Below are 17,231 nucleotides of genomic sequence, written 5' to 3' on the forward strand. Positions count from 1 at the left end.
ACTGAACTTACTGTCCCGAACTGAGGGATTAATGAGGTGTTGAAAGATATGTAATGATTTCCCATACAGGTGAACATAAATTTATGATAATTGCTTGAAAGTTTGTGGTTACTGAATGATAGATAAAGGTAACAGTAGTATACCGCTGTTTAAAAATCAATAATCAGTTAAGAGAAATTAAATCCGGATTACACACTAAACCGAGGGAGTCAGCACATTTACTGAAATAAAACGAAGGAATAAGAGAAAGAAAAAACTAACGCCGATATACATAGAAACATATGTCATAGACGTGACTAGGCTCATGACATTTCAAGCAAAAATGAAGGGTTGAACCTGGTTTTATGGCTATTCAAAACTCCCGCTTATATGTAAATGTTTAAAAATATCGTTAAAATGACAAACCTACGGGACAAGAATACATAACAAACAAACACAAAAACACTCAACACAGAGTAATAAAAACGTAGGTTTCTAAAAATAGCAAAAATTGTAAACGGTCATGATATATATGTACCTTCGGACCACTACTTTAAAAAAATCATTGTATTTATGTACCTATATGCAAGTATACCAGACATTTCTAAGACTTTTTCACTGTTTTTTTTTCTATAAATCCGTTATTGTGTGCTGATTGATACTTCAGTCTGGGAGAACAAGATTTATTTCAGTAATAATTGTAATTAGCTTTTCACTAATGTCCAGTTATCGCAAATATAGGCAACAGTAGTATACCGCTGTTTCAAAACTCGTAAATCTATGGACAAAAAAACAAAATTGGGGTAACAAACTAAAACTGAGGGAAACGCATTAAATATAAGAGGAGAACAAGGACACAACATTAAAATGTAACACACACAGAAACAGACTAAGCATTAGACAAAATCCGATGAGAATAACAAATATAACATCAAAACCAAATACATGAATTTGGGATAGAAAAGTACCGTGACACGTCTTATAGTAATGTGAATTCACACTCAAATATAAGAGAAAAATGTTACACACACAGAAACGAACTATAATATAACAATGGCCATTTTCCTGACTTGGTACAGGACATTTTTAAAGATAATACTCGTTTATCGGTGCTTTGTGTCTATTGTCGTAATGTTAGTTTTTTGTGTGCGTCTCGTACCGATCTTTTGAGTCAATCTTAATTGCAATTGATTTGTGCAGGTTAATCTTATATTGTATTATTACACCACTGTCCACGCTTTGGGGATTGACCGCTAACAAACATGTTCTTGTACTGTTACACCACTGTCCTAGGTTAGGGGGCGGGTTGGGTTCCTGCTACATATTTAACCTTGTCACAATCTGTATGTATGTGCCTGTCCCTAGTCAAGAGCCTGTAAAAAAGTAAAAAAGGGGTTGGCCTTTGTTGCTGTGTTAATTTTTTTCGGGAGTTTTTTTGTGCATTAAATAAGACCGTTAGTTTTCTCGTATGCATTGTTTTACATTTGTGATTTCGGGGCCTTCTGGCGTATTAAATTTTTAACCTGGTGCCTTTTGGTAGCTATTATTCGTGTGTTTCTTTGTCAAATGTGTTATCCTATTTATTGGTATTGTAATCGTGTACTGGTGGGTTGTCATTTTGATGTTATATTTAACATTGCCATGAAAGATGGAGGTTTGGCATGCCACAAAACCAGGTTCAACCCATCATTTTTTTCTTTGAAAAATATCCTGTACCAAGTCAGGAATATGGTCATTGTTATATTATAGTTCGTTTCTGTGTAACATTTTAACGTTGTGTTTCTTTTGTGTCGTTTGCTTCCTCTTATATTTGAGTGTGAATTCACATTATTATAAAAGTGTCTAGGTACTTTTCTATCCCAAATTCATGTATTTAGTTTTGATGTTATATTTGTTATTCTCAACGGATCTTGCCTAATGCTTAGTTTTTTTCTGTGTGTGTTACATTTTAACGTTGTGTCGTCATTCTCCAGTCCTCTTATATTTAATGCGTTTTCCTCGGTTTTGGTTTGTGACCCGGATTTTTTTACTTTTTCTTTCGATTTATGAGTTTTGAACATCGGTATACTACTGTTGCCTTTATTACAGCTGACTATGCGGTATGGACTTTTTCATTGTTGAAGGCCGTACGTTGACCTATAGCTGTTAATTGCTGTTTCATTTGGTATCTTGTAGAGGGTTGTCTTATTAGCAACGTTGCCTCATCTCCGTTTTTATATTAACCCTTCCATGTTTTATATGCCTGTTCCAAGTCAGGAGAAGTGTTAAACACCAATTAAACAAAATCCCTTTCCTAGAATATCAAACAGTCGTCTCTTAACTGTTATTGTCCATGTAGCTCTCATATTTATCCATCTTATTGTCCTACAGGGATGTCCTCCTTAGGATTTGTTACCATAAAAACGTTTATAACACAGGTCAAATTCTTATATATCTGCATTCATAAGTTTATAAATGCCATTTAGACTAAACGACACCATGGTTGTTATGTACCTCTGCTGTCTAAACTACCTATCAAAAAAGAAGAGGTGGAAGAGAGCTAGAAGATCTTCTCTATGCATAAAAAAACAGAAAGGGACATCTTCTGGTTCACTACTGAAGAACAAAAAAACACACGCCCCTGGTCTTTCACGATCAAGATAATGCATTGTCTTATCTTTCACGATCAATTTTGATGAAAAGTCAACAAAGTTCAATGTGATCAAAAACAAACTAAACGGTGTCAAGGGAAACATTTTTTTTTTATTTAATTGTACTACCTGACGCAACAAAGATTAAGTTTCATATATATCATTATATATATATTGGATTATGCCGAGTGCCTTGTGTGTTTTTAAAATAAATATGCCGAAGAAGGCTAGCACACAGTAAGTATAATAAGGTTATTATTTAATTTCGAAATAAATATAAATATGTGTGTTTGAAAGCCTCTGAGTAAGCGTTTTGGTAACCCATCCGACGATATTGTGTAAACATAGTAAGATAAAAATCTGGATTAAGACTAAAAAGATAGAAAAGAATTATCGCCCTTTTAATAACTACCCGCAAAACTGGGGAAGAGAATGTGCCGGCCTAGTAATAAATGAAAATGAATTTCTAAGAACAGTATGAATAGTGATCAAAAGTACCAGGATTATAATTTATTACGCCAGACGCGCGTTTCGTCTACATAAGACTCATCAGTGACGCTCAAATCGAAATATTTATAAAGCCAAACAAGTACAAAGTTGAAGATCATTGAGGATAAAAAATTCCAAAAAGTTGCGCCAAATACGGCTACGGTAATCTGGAATAAGAAAATCCTTAGTTTAATTTGAAAAATTCAAAGTTTTGTAAACAGGAAATATATAAAAATGACCACATGATTGATATTCATGTCAACACCGAAATGTTGACTACTGGGCTGGTGATACCCTCGGGGACGAAAACCTACAAAATGCAGATTATTTTCTGTTTGAAAACGTCATGATTTTTTTACTACAATAATCTCACTATAAACTAAATTTTGTTTATTCCCCACTTACGATATTAGTGTAACCTCCGAAAACGATAAAACTGGTTTACGAAAGCACACATGTTAGGTTCATGAATTTATTATACTGTATTCATATATTCGAATTCACATTATACATATATCGAAAATAACATTAATTATTGGCAACGATGAATAGTTCAATATTTGTGGGAAAATAGAAAAACACATAACATCATAAGTCTAATGAAATGCAGATATAAATTCAATTAAATCTAACTTGAAATAAAGATTGCTTTTTCAAATATCAATTCAATAAAAAATAGAAACATTAATTTATACAAAGCTATATAAAAGCTGTAAGAATACGATTATCTCCCTTTCTGAATATTACAATTCATAACATTTCTCAAATCAAAATATGAACACAAGAGAAAGTCTTCAAAGTAAACATCATTTGTTTATGAATAATCAATAATGTTCAATTAGAAATATCAAAAAATAACTAAACATAATCATAATATCAATCAAGGGCATATAATAACAATTAAATATACATACCCTAAATTACTTCACATTTTCCTGACCTTGAACAGAATTTTTGAAGAAGTTGAATCATTTTGACAGACAGATCGCCGTCATGTATTCTTTCACAATCACGTTTTTAAGATGTAACGAATGCCAGTCGTGATAACAGTATGCTGTCATTATATCTTATTTTCATGCAATAAGGTGGCAGCATACTCAATAATCATGTTTATAAGACAAAAGAAAGGGAACTTTTTTTAATAGATATATAATCAAGTTACCAAAGTTTCATGAAAATTGCTCAAAGAGTTTCTGTTTATTTGTCCGAAAAGTGGAAAACCACACCCTTTTATGAGTCAAGTCCCAATACTCCAAAATGTCAAATCAGGGTTTTTTTTTTCAAAATCGAAAAATGTGAATGATTTATCATTCTAATATAAACAATTCACCAAATCTCATTAAAAATTGGTGAAAGCGTTTTTTGAGTTATAGTCCGTAGTTTTGACGACGGACGAACGGGCAAGGATAAACCATGATTCGTTTCGTAAACGGGTGTTTAAACACTACTGATATTGTACAAAATGTATAGATAAAAAGAACAAGGACACATTTGACATGTTAGATAAATAAAAATCCTCAAACTACACAAAATCCATAAATGCCTTGTAAGATATGATATCACTAATCCATTTGACACAGGTTTCTTTTAACTAGGTCAGGTTACGTTCGAGACTTTCAGAAAATTGTGTTTATTGACGTGCAGAGTATCTGCACATTTCATTGGTTAATTGATTCACCTTCAAACAGTGACTGAAAAACGGACGGTGTACTGTTTGCAAGCTAACCGAGTGCCTTGTGTGTTTTTCAAATTAATATGCCGAAGAAGGCTAACACACAGTAAGTATAATAATGCATTGTCTTGTCTTTCACGATCAATTTTGATGAAAAGTCAACAAAGTTCAATGTGATCAAAAACAAACTGAACGGTGTCAAGGGAAACATTATTTTTTATTTAACTGTACTATCTGACACAACAAAGATTAAGTTTCAAATATATCATTATATATATATTGGATTATGCCGAGTGCCTTGTGTGTTTTTAAAATGAATATGCCGAAGAAGGCTAGCACACAGTAAGTATAATAAGTTTATTATTTAATTTCGAAATAAATATAAATATGTGTGTGTGAAAACCTCTGAGTAAGCGTTTTGGTAACCCGTCCGACGATATTTTGTAAACATAGTAAGATAAAAATCTGGATTAAGACTAAAAGGATAGATAAGAATTATCGCCTTTTTAATAACTACGCGCAAAACTGGGGAAGAGAATGTGCTGGCTTAGTAATAATTGAAAATGAATTTCTAAGAACAGTATGAAATTCAAAATCAATTTCTGTCCTACAAAATGCAGATTATTTTTGGTTTGAAAACGTCCTGATTTTTTTGCTACAATTATCTCATTATAAACTAAATTGTGTTTATTCCCAACGTACGATATTAGAGGGGCATTATGTTTTTTGGTCTGTGTGTCTGTTTGTCTGTCCGTCCCGATTCAGGTAAAAGGTTTTGGTCAAAATAGTTTTTGATGAAGTTGAAGTCCAATCAACCTTAAATTATTGAGTCTTAAGGTGGTATGGGAGTCTAAAATAAAAATGATGGAAATTGTTCATACTTTGCCAAAACGTAGTATCTATTGATATATGTTGAAAAATATAATAAAAATGATAGGTCACCGTGCATTTTCTCAAGCTACAGGATGTGACAAAATAACACATTTTGTATGGATTATACAGGAAAAAACACCATTTTGTGATTAAAAACTTAACAAAATGATAAAATTGTAAAATACTTAAGGAAAAGATAGCTTTCAGACAATGCTTTAAGAATATCAAAAGAAAAGATAGGGTCACCGTACGTTTTTCCCGGCTAAAATAAAAAATAGGAAAATTTCATGTAGAATCCTTTAGAAAATGCACTGTTGTAGAGTAACCTCCCCTTGAAATGCCAATTTAAAAAAAATTAAAAACAACCAAAACTAATCAACATTTGCAATAATATGAATATTTTTAAGTTATATTCGTATAAATTGGTTCTTTTAAATGAAAATCACATTAAATATCTGCATTCCTGCATCCCATTTTGCTAACTTGATAGTAAATATGGACCTTTGGTTCTCTGTTTTTTACAATCCAAGATGGAGGAAGACACCCATACCACCTTAAACTTAATACACATGTTCTCTATAATATGATCTTTCTAAGTTTAATAAAATTGAGAATGGAAATGGGGAATGTGTCAAAGAGACAACAACCCGACCAAATAAAAAACAACAGCAGAGGGTCACCAACAGGTCTTCAATGTAGCGAGAAATTCCCGCACCCGGAGGCGTCCTTCAGCTGGCGCCTAAACAAATATATACTAGTCCAGTGATAATGAACGCCATACTAATTTCAAATTGTACACAAGAAACTAAAATTAAAATAATACAAGACTAACAAAGGCCAGAGGCTCCTGACTTGGGACAGGTGCAAAAATGCGGCGGGGTTAAACATGCTTGTGAAATCTCCCCCCTCCCCCCTATACCTCTAACCAATATAGAAAAGTAAACGCATAACAATACGCAATTTAAAATTCAGTTCAAGAGAAATCCGAGTCTGATGTCAGAAGATGTAACCAAAGAAAATAAACAAAATGACAATAATACATAAATAACAACAGACTACTAGCAGTTAACTGACATGCCAGCTCCAGACTTCAATTAAACTGACTGAAAGATTATGATTTCATCATATGAACATCAGGCACAATACTTCCTGTTAGGGGTTTAGTATCATACCATCATAACATATATGAGAAGAACATAACCCGTGTCATGCCAACAACTGTTTTTAGAATAAATGTAGTTAGTTCCGATGCAAAGACCTTATCAGTGACTCAATATTAACGCCAAAATATGCAATCTTTAATGACTTGACAACAGTATCGTAATTATATCCCTTCTTAATAAGTCTATTCAAAGGTTTTGTAAGTTTCTGAGGTGAATACTGACACCTTTGTGCTTTATAAAGAATATTTCCAAAAAAATTGGATGTAAAATACCTGAACGTATTAGAAGTCTGCATGTTGAGCTATATTTACGAATGATGTCTTTATACCGATGATAAAATTTGGTAAATGTTTTGACTAGTTTGTGATATCGAAAACCCTGGTGTAATAATTTTTCAGTAATACATAAATTTCTCTCGTTAAAATCTAAAACATTGTTACATACACGAGCGAATCGTACAAGTTGAGATATATAAACACCGTAAGATGGTGACAAGGGAACGTCACCATCTGAAAACGGATAATTAACGATAGGAAATGAAAAATCATCCCTTTTATCATAAATTTTAGTATTCAGCTTTCCATTAGTGATATAGATATCAAGATCGAGAAAAGGGCAGTGGTCATTGTTAGTATTAGCTTTATTTAAAGTTAGTTCAACAGGATAAATTTCATTAATATACATACTGAAGTCGTCATTATTGAGAGCCAAAATATCATCCAAATATCTAAAAGTATTATTAAATTTGTTTATCAGATGTTGTTTCGATGGGTCTTTGCTTATTTTTGTCATAAATTGTAACTCATAACAATACAAAAACAGGTCCGCAATAAGTGGTGCACAGTTAGTCCCCATTGGAATTCCGATAATCTGACGATATACGGAATCCCCAAAGCGAACAAAAATGTTATCTAGTAAAAATTCAAGGGCATATATAGTATCAAAGCATGTCCAATTAACATAGTTTTTTTTGTTTATTGCTACTAAAAAATGACCTAAAAGAGTTTGAACATATATATTCACATTCTGATTTTTTGAATGCCCATTTATTTAGGTGTGTGAATTTTTTCTTAATGAGAATGTGAGGCAATGTGGTATACAGGGTAGAAAAATCAAAACTTTGAACAGATTCAAAATCACCAATATAAGCATGCAATTTATCAAGTACTTCCAACGAGTTCTTGACACTCCAAAAGTAATTTATTCCACTATTTTCGAAGGCCTTATTTGAACAATTTATTATCAGGTTTTTAATTGTACCAAGTGTGCTGGTAAGAAGAATAGACAATTTAGTAGTTGAACAATGGCTTGAAGACGAAATAAATCTATATTTGTAAGGGGTTTTGTGTAGCTTCGGAAGCCAATACATAGTTGGGACTTTCATTGTATTTGGCCCTGCTTGTAAAGCGGTGGCTAAACGTTTATGTTTGTTACATATTTCGTTTTCTGAAAATGGAGTCAATTGGAATGTTGGTGAATTGGTGATTTCCTTCAGAACCTCAATGTAAAATTTACGTCAAACAATAATAATATTATTAGCAGCTTTATCGGCAGGGACAAAAACAAATTCCTTGGCTAGTTCTTTTAGTTTATGTTTGATACGAGAAATAGGTTTATTGTGGTTATTGTTAATAGTAAAATGTTCTTTAAAATGTTGAATACGTATATCAACTATCTTCATTACTGAATTAAAAAAAGAGTCCAAAGATTTTTTGTCAGCTTTTTCCCGTTTTATCCATTTCATACAGTAAGTATGGAGTGAGTCGTGGATGATATTACGACACTCATTCCAATTAATAATTGACGGGGGACGATATTTAGGTCCTTTACTGAGGAATGATTTTAACTCTCGGTCTTGAACGATGTTAAGATCTCCTGTTATAACATGGGAAATGGCTCCATAAATATATTCGGAATTACTGCAATTACATGAAGTAGGTGTATTTTCACTGATATTAACATCTTTACATAATTGACTATAATTAAACATAAATTTCCGGGTAGATTTCTTGTAAATATAACAAATAAGAGGTAGCTCAGTATTGTCAAAATATCCAGGAATTTGTTCTTTAACAGAATGGTCGTTAAATATACCGGCAATATTTACAAAATCAAAGTCTTTATTGACATACTTAATTTTAATAAAATGTTTTTTATGATCTTGGAAAATAATTTAGAATAACAATATGCCATAATAATTTGAACAATTTCATACTTAGGACTACTATATGAAATTGTGTTGCAATCCTCCAAAATTTTATTTAACTTATTAATCGGTAACGAACAGAGTTTTGTTAACAGATAATGTCTGCCGTTGTTTTTTGAAATAGAAATGCCAATTTTAAATAAGAGTTTTGACCCCAATTTCATAGAAAATTATAGTGCGAGTGGGGCATCCGTGTAATATGGACACATTCTTTGTTGTTTTTTGTTTGTTTGTTGTTTTTTTTATTATTAACCAAAATTAATTGTGGCATTGAGATGGAAGGAAAACAGACTTATCTAAAATAGTGTATTAGAGTTTAACATAGATTTAAATAACTACTGAAAGAATTCCAGGTTCTCCTGATAGAGGAGCGATTTACAGAAGACGGCAGGTAAGGGAAGCTACAGTGACTGACATTTCTTCTGGTACAAATAACTCATCAATGTAGACATTAAACCAATACTTGTACCAAATATCCAAGTATAATATAAACACTGAATCTGAATATACACGCCATAAAAGGCTATAATAAATGCCAAAGACTTTGTAAAGTGGATATGAAACCGGGTGGAAATGGTCATCATCATAAACTCGGTTGTAAATATATATGGATTCTTTATTAAAGGTCTTAGGAAACAGTTGTCTCATATAAAGACCCTACAAAACATAATTATAAAATACTATATATACTGGTGCAAAGATAGATAACTCTGACATGTTTATGAACAAGCATATTGCACTATATAACATTCTAAGTAAAATAATATTTCTTTTACATCTATATTTCTGTCTCAAAGACTCAACTTAAACTTGTGTCTTACATGTAATAGTTTATGCATCTCAAAAACCTATTTGCAATAAATATTCTGTTACCATGTAAATAATATAATTCCATAAATAGTAATAAACTAACCAAAACGGTAAAGCATTAAAATATCTACATGCAGCAACTCAGCAACGCAAAGTAAGCAAACTAAGCAAATAACTAACCAAATTATAAAACAACATAATACAACTCTTTGCGTACCTCAAGTGTTAATTTGAAGGTCACAAGACTTACTTCATATGTGTATGGCTACATCAAATAATAACCTGAAAATAAATATGAATTTATAACTAATGTGTTCCATGTCTAAAATATGACTTCATAATATGAACACATACCAGAAATAAGAAAATCTATTCCCTTAGATACTTAAAAATAACAAAGGTTTAAAATGAATAGTTAACTATTTAATTACTTCTTATTTATACACAAGAAAACTCTTTCTTTTTATTTAATATCATTTCACTCCACTGCTCTATTATAATCTATTATTTAGGATTATTTAATATTTTAATCATTTATCAATCTTTAATGATTTAAAGCATATTATGGTTAATTAATTGTATTTATCATTCATAAAGGTCATATTCATACTACAGATTCATTTCTCCATTCAATCGAATCAATCTAACCAAATCTTGCATACTCTGTTCAAAACTCTAGGACTATTAAAATAATGTGATAAAAGTATATACAACTGACCTGTAAAGTAGTAATATGGATTCCCAAAGATTCAGCAATATTTATAACAATTAATATATCAAGCCAATTTGCAAACTCCAGAATTGTGAAATAAATCTGCTCAGTATGACAGTTGAAATGAGAGTGTCCAGAACAATAGAAATTTGCCTCCAAAAAGAACATGTGACCAAATAAATGCAACAGTAGTATACCGCTGTTCAAAACTCATAAATCCATGGACAAAAAACTAAATCGGGGTAACAAACAAAAACTGAGGGAAACGCATTAAATATAAGAGGAGAACAACGACACAACATTAAAATGTAACACACACAGAAACGGACTAAGCATTAGACAAAATCCTATGAGAATAACAAATATAACAAAAATCACTATCCATAAGAAATATAGCCTTAATTAAGATTCTAAATATAAAAATCAAGGTAACATAGACAAACGGGTACACTGGTCAGTTTAACAGTATTCAGACAAAATTAACAAATTAAACAAATTAAATACTATTCAATGTGTAACTAATAACATCAATAGTATGAAAATAATTTTATTCCAATATATCTAATCAATATATACAAATTTACATTTACAAAAATATACTAAATTCCACTCTACCACATTCTCCCCCAGCCGGAAAATGACGTCTCGGCATTTCCTGCTACGTAGAAGCATTGGCAGATGACTTCAAAATGTCCAGAATGGTTCGACCTGCCTCTGTCTGTAAATCTTTGGAGTAAAGTTGTCTGGTCTGATATAGATTTCAGACACTGGATCTTCTTTTCCCAAACAGACAGATTGCAGACTTTGCCATATCTAATTCACCAGTGGCTGAACGATGTATAGGAACCGGTTCATCTTCTTCATCTGTATCTGTTATAGAAGTATCCTGTTCAAGTGTATCTTCTTGAACAATCTCATCTTGCGAAGCGCTTCGTTCATCTTCAGAAATCAGGTCCTCATCAACACTAATTGTGTCTCCTGGAGATTGGGCGTCCCCTACTGTCTCTGTATTCTGTAACTCATCAGCTTAAACTTGGGGTAAATTTTCAATGATGGTTTAATCAATGTCTCCTTGTTCCTCTCTTATGACATATCCCCAGTTTGATTCCTCTTCAAATGTTGTATCCTCAGAGTAGTCATTCTTGGTGGTCGGTTCTTTCTGTTTTTGTCTCCTCTTTGCAGGTGTTGGTCTTTTTCGGATTAACCTAGGAGGAGGTGTTGGTGTGTCACTGATAAATCCTATAGGAATAAGTAAGTTTCTGTGAAGAGTTCTAATTCTTCCTTCGTCATTTTCCTTTTTCACTGAAAATACTGGTATGTCAATGTTGGGTTGACTTATGACATGATAGGGGTCATTGCTCCCATCTGTCAGCCAATTTGTGTTTTCCTTCTTTGAAGGCGACTATATTCATCGGCACTCTGTCTCCTGGTTTAATTGTACCACTCTTACTTTCGTGTTGTAAGCCTTCTTTTGATTGATCCTTGCAGTATCCGCTGCTGCAGTGGATAGTTCCTGTGCCTGAGTAATCCTGTGTCGCAACTCCTTGATGTATTTCGAGCTTGGTTCCTTCTTATTCTCTCTTAAGCCAAATTTCACGTCAATTAGCAATCTTGGATTTCTACCAAACATAAGCAGATAAGGTGTCTGTCCAGTGCTGTCATGACGCTTACAGTTATAAGAGTGAACAAGTGGAGCGACATAATCTTTCCAAGCAGCTTTCTTGTGTGGTTTCAAGGATCCTAACATTTCCAATAGTGTTCTATCGTTGTGGATAGGTTGAACTACAGTTGGTACATGTGCTATAGGCAATACTAATTGATGTCTGTCTGCTTCATCTATAGATGTTGCTCTATGTAGTACTCCATCTATTAACTTCAGGTGGTTATAATGCTTGAGTAAAGGGTTTGGTCCAACCTCTTTGTGTGATGGTTTCTTGTTTTCTCTGATGTATTCAATGATACGGTGTATGTCAGGATCTAAATGTTGGACCTTTTCCCACAATAAGGTTGCCGGTATCTGTTCCTCTTGGGTCGTAGTCATTCAATTCTGTTTCTGGGTTGAGCGTCAGGTTTTCAATATGGGACCTCGAAACCATGGAATTACAGATGGCTTGAACCGCTTCATTGTTAAAAGGTAGACGGCTAAGAGCTTCTGCATCTGCATTGTTTCGTCCTGGTCTATACTGTATGTCAAAGTTGAATGCTGCTAGTGCTGCCAACCAACGATGTCCTGTTGCATCCAACTTTGCGGTGTTCAAAACATAGGTTACTGGATTGTTGTCAGCGAGGACTGTGAACTGTTGGCCGTAAAGATAGTCCTTGAACTTGTCGCAGATGGCCCACTTGAGTGCAAGGAATTCCCTCTTATGTGGCCGATAGTTCCTCTCTGCCTTGTTCAAACTACGACTGGCATAGCACGCTTCAGGCCTCCCTGCTCCTGGTATAGAACTGCTCCAAGTGCTTCCCCAGACGCATCAGTGTGAATCTCGTACGGAAGCAAACTATCAGCAAAACAAAGTACAGGTGCGGAAACAAGATGGTCCTTAGTCTGATACGCCTTATCCTGATCCTCATTCCATATCCAGTCCTTCTTACTCTTGACTTTTCTTTTGTTCTTCTTATGTGGTGTAGGAATAAGATTTGTCAATGGCCTACTGATCTTACTAACATCCTTTATGAATCTCCTGTAGTATCCTACGAAACCTAAACATCTACGTACATCCTCTGGTGTTCTTGGTTTAGGCCAGTTGACTACTTTGTCTGTCTTGTCTTGATCAATCTCTACTCCATCCTCCGGTACTACATGACCAATATACTTTACCTTCCTTTTAAAAAAAATCACACTTGCTTGGACTCAATCCAAATGGCATCCGGTTAAACTCATAAAAAACCTAAAGGTCCTACGGAAAAAACAGTCCGTTCCTTGTGTTCTGCCAGGATTTCGACTTGGTGGTATCCGGACTTCATGTCGACAACTGGGGCAATATGCGTAATTGTTTCTCCATAGGCGGTAATGGTAACGTTTTCTTCTGTTGCTCAGCCCATATCGTAAACTTGTATATGTATGATTGCTTGTTTCGAAGCTGAGACATTTTTACATATGTGGTTAAATTTTCGGGGTACGAAGTGTGATTCATTTTTCCGTAAATTAGCAAACCCCGAGTATCTTTTTGCGATGCGGCTCCTCATGGTAAAAAATCCCATTTTTAACACAATAAGTTCTTTGAAAATTTAATACTTTGAACACATTTAATAGCTCCATAGTTTTTACACATTTATTCTGTGTTCCCTTACTTTGTAAATTAACACAAGTGGTTCAGCTCAGTCATTTGTTTACCGTAGAAATGTGTCAAATATCACTACACAGAGATGTTTTGTTTACACGTGACTTTTGAGTTCCTCATTTCAAGGCGCATTAGGGATATTGTCCCAACTGAGAAAAACTTGCTTCCCTGGCAGGAATCCAATAATTCTTCGATGCGTGGGAGCGCATACCTGTCCCGTTTTGTCTGATTGTTCAATTTTCTGTAATCCACACACATTCTTAAGGCTCCTGATTTCTTCTTAACGAGCACGACATTTGACGAAAAAGGTAATCGGGAAGGTCTTATAATCCTTACGTCCATTAGTTGATGTAAATGTGACCTAACTTCGTCATACATGGATGCTGGTATTCTCCGATATGCCTGCTTGAATGGTCTCTCTTCGTATAAATCAATACGGTGTTTCACGTTACGGTGTAACCTACACCGTGATCTCCTTTGCTGAATATGTCAGAATATCCGACAATCAACCGCCTACCTACCTGTAACTGTGTAGGGTTAAGGTAACTTTCGGTGATATCGACTTGCTCTAATAAACTTTTACCATAATCTTTTTCTTGTTTCGGTTGTTCCTCAATGGTTACTGGTTGAATCTTGCATATAATTGACTTCGGAGGTATGGTGAAAGTCCTTGTAGTTGTATTCGACATTCTAACGGTTATCGTTCTATTCTGTTTGTAATCATACTGGTGTAATGATGGTTCAATGTCGATGTCTTTGCATTCCGTAGATAACTCGCTTGACTGTAAGATAGATGGTGTTGTACAGTACGGAATTTCCCTATCCAAATATCCTGTAACTTCCTTCATGGTATTTGGTTGTATAGTAATTTTATGTTGACATCTTACAATGGCTAATCGGTTGTTATTATTTGACAATTCTCTTTCTCTCATTGATATGCAGCGAAACGTCAAGTACCATGGAGTTGTCAATGCTGCATTCTGTAAATATCTGGCTCCATGTTGTTCTTGAAGTTCCAATATAAGGTGATCTAAAATATTGGTTCCTATTAATGCTGGTACATGTTGACTATAACGGCTATCTGGTACTACAAGCAATACATGCTTACTATTGATGTTGCTATTCCCTGGTGTTTTAGTATCCACTTCTATAAATCCGGCGTATGGTAATTGCGTTCCTCCAGCTGTCTCAATTTTCAAAAATAGAGTCAATTTCTTCATAGGTGTTGGTTCTGAAATATATTCTTGATAAAATAATTCCACTATAGTTGATATAGTAGAAACTGTATCCAATAATGCTGGTAATCTGTGTCCATTTAAAAATGTTTCGGCGTCAGTTGCTTTTCCATTCACTTCAAACTGCTTTTACTCAGAAAAAAGTTCGGGGTAAAATTTAAAAAAATGTGAGCAACATGTTAGTCACGTCATTATCTCAGTCGAGAAAATATGTCGAAATGATACGCGTATGCTTTTGGGAGCTCGAGTTTTCATGCCACTGAAATGAAAAAATGAACAAATTGACTAAATATAGCTTCAAACTTTACAGCTCTCATGATGCGTACATGCAATTTATCTTTGTAAATCATCTAATGCCCACAACTACCCATCTAGACCCCCCTCCCCTTTTTTTTAGGAATCCTATTTCTATTTTATTATGCATATCCTTCTCTTTTTATGAATACATTTCTTTCTGAAATACAAATCTAATGCTGCAAAATAAAATCTGCTCCAAATCATGTAAATATATTTCTGAAAATTAATCGATCAACTTTTTGTTAAAGTACTATAGCACCAGCATTAATTTTGCGTGCATGCAATGAATGAGTCGACCAGTGGTTAGCGATTGGACAAAGTTAACCTGTAAAATAAATCGAGAAAATATATTTTACGGTAGCAATATAAATCACGTGCAGTCTGCCTGACGTTCCAATCTGGATTGAGAACTTAAAATCAATGACGTAGAAATCCCTCCAAAGTTCGTAAATAGTAGTAAAATCCTAGAATTAAATTTCTAAACATGCATTAAAATCAAATCTGTCGTGTGTTCCTGTAAATATGTGTACGAAAAAAGCATGCTTGATCCGACATCAATGACCTGTAAATGAAAGAAAATTAAATCCGTTTGCACATTCTTTATACATAGGTGTGGTCAGGACTTCGTCTCTCTCTGCCAAGGATTAAAATAAATTTTTGCTGCTAAGACTACATAACAGACGTAACAAGACAAGACAACTAGATACTCAACATTGGCGAGTTTTGGATGTGTCTATGGGCCACTCGAAATCTCTCGGCCGGAAGTCAGAATAAAATTCTAGGAACGGCTCGAATTTTTCTATCATTTATACAAGTATGATACAGTGCCTGGGGCTCTATGGCTAGGCTATCACATTCAACACACTGTAACAATTAAAGTAAATTTAAAAGTAAAACTAATTTAGTTACAGTCAACAAATCGTTTAAATATAAGAATCCATTTGCTTTTTCACAAAACATATGTGTTTTTAATAATCTGAACGTTTATTTATACACTTTGATTTCTAAACAAGTGTAATGACGACGCACGCATTTTATTAATTTTGTTTTAAAACGACCAGTGTACATTTTGTGTATCTAGGTCAATTATAACGAGGTATTAAGCGTTGTTTCGATAACATGCAAACTAAATATATTTGAAGACTTAACCACTTGATATATTGTGTATTTTCATCATAGACTTAGGAGAGAACATTCTGGTTTTAATATTTATATCAGATCGGAAAACGTAAAATTATATTACTATCAAACGTATTTAATTTGATTGATTTAATCGGAATCAAAGAAATATATACATGATACACAAAATATATACTGTATTTGTCTGTAGAAAACAACAATAATGACAATAATTAAAGTCAGAATATTTAGAGTTGCAATCAAGAAATAAGTACTTTATATGACAAGATACTCTGCTTTGGTATTTTTAAATATTCATTTTTTAAATGAAACATACACAGCCAATTTTGCATAGGCACTATTTTTGTACTTAAAATCTGTAGTACTGAAAATTTACTTTTGATATTAAGTACTATTTCTTTACTTTAAAATTATTGTACTATTCACGTACCTGTATTTAAGAGTACTTGATTTGTACTTAAAATTTTGGTACAGAAATAATATCAAAAGCGATCACAATATTGAAAATCATAATTTTAAGAGATTTGAAATAGACTTACTATCAAAATGCTGAAAATGTAACGTTGCAACCAAAAATATGTAGTACTTAAATTTTCAAGTACAAATCAAGTACTGTAAAATACAGGTACCTAAATGTTAAAATAATTTTAGAGTAACAAAATAGTACTGAATATTAGAAGTAGATTTCCAGTACTACAGATTTTTGGTACAGACATAGTACCTATGCAAAAGTAGCTGTGT

The 17,231-nt window shown here is 33.4% G+C and overlaps 1 protein-coding gene across 1 annotated transcript in view; it reads left to right on the forward strand.

Annotated features, from left to right (window-relative positions):
- Positions 1-4,775: 4,775 nt before the first annotated feature.
- The window catches only part of LOC143081100 (uncharacterized), a 30,807-nt gene continuing 18,351 nt past the window's right edge, over positions 4,776-17,231 (forward strand). The window contains exon 1 of the mRNA XM_076257336.1: positions 4,776-4,876. The gene's annotated coding sequence lies outside the window, so the exon portion shown is untranslated. The remainder of the gene's footprint in view (positions 4,877-17,231) is intronic.

The sequence above is a fragment of the Mytilus galloprovincialis genome, chromosome 6 (genome assembly GCF_965363235.1).
Source record: "Mytilus galloprovincialis chromosome 6, xbMytGall1.hap1.1, whole genome shotgun sequence".
Classification (NCBI taxonomy): domain Eukaryota; kingdom Metazoa; phylum Mollusca; class Bivalvia; order Mytilida; family Mytilidae; genus Mytilus; species Mytilus galloprovincialis.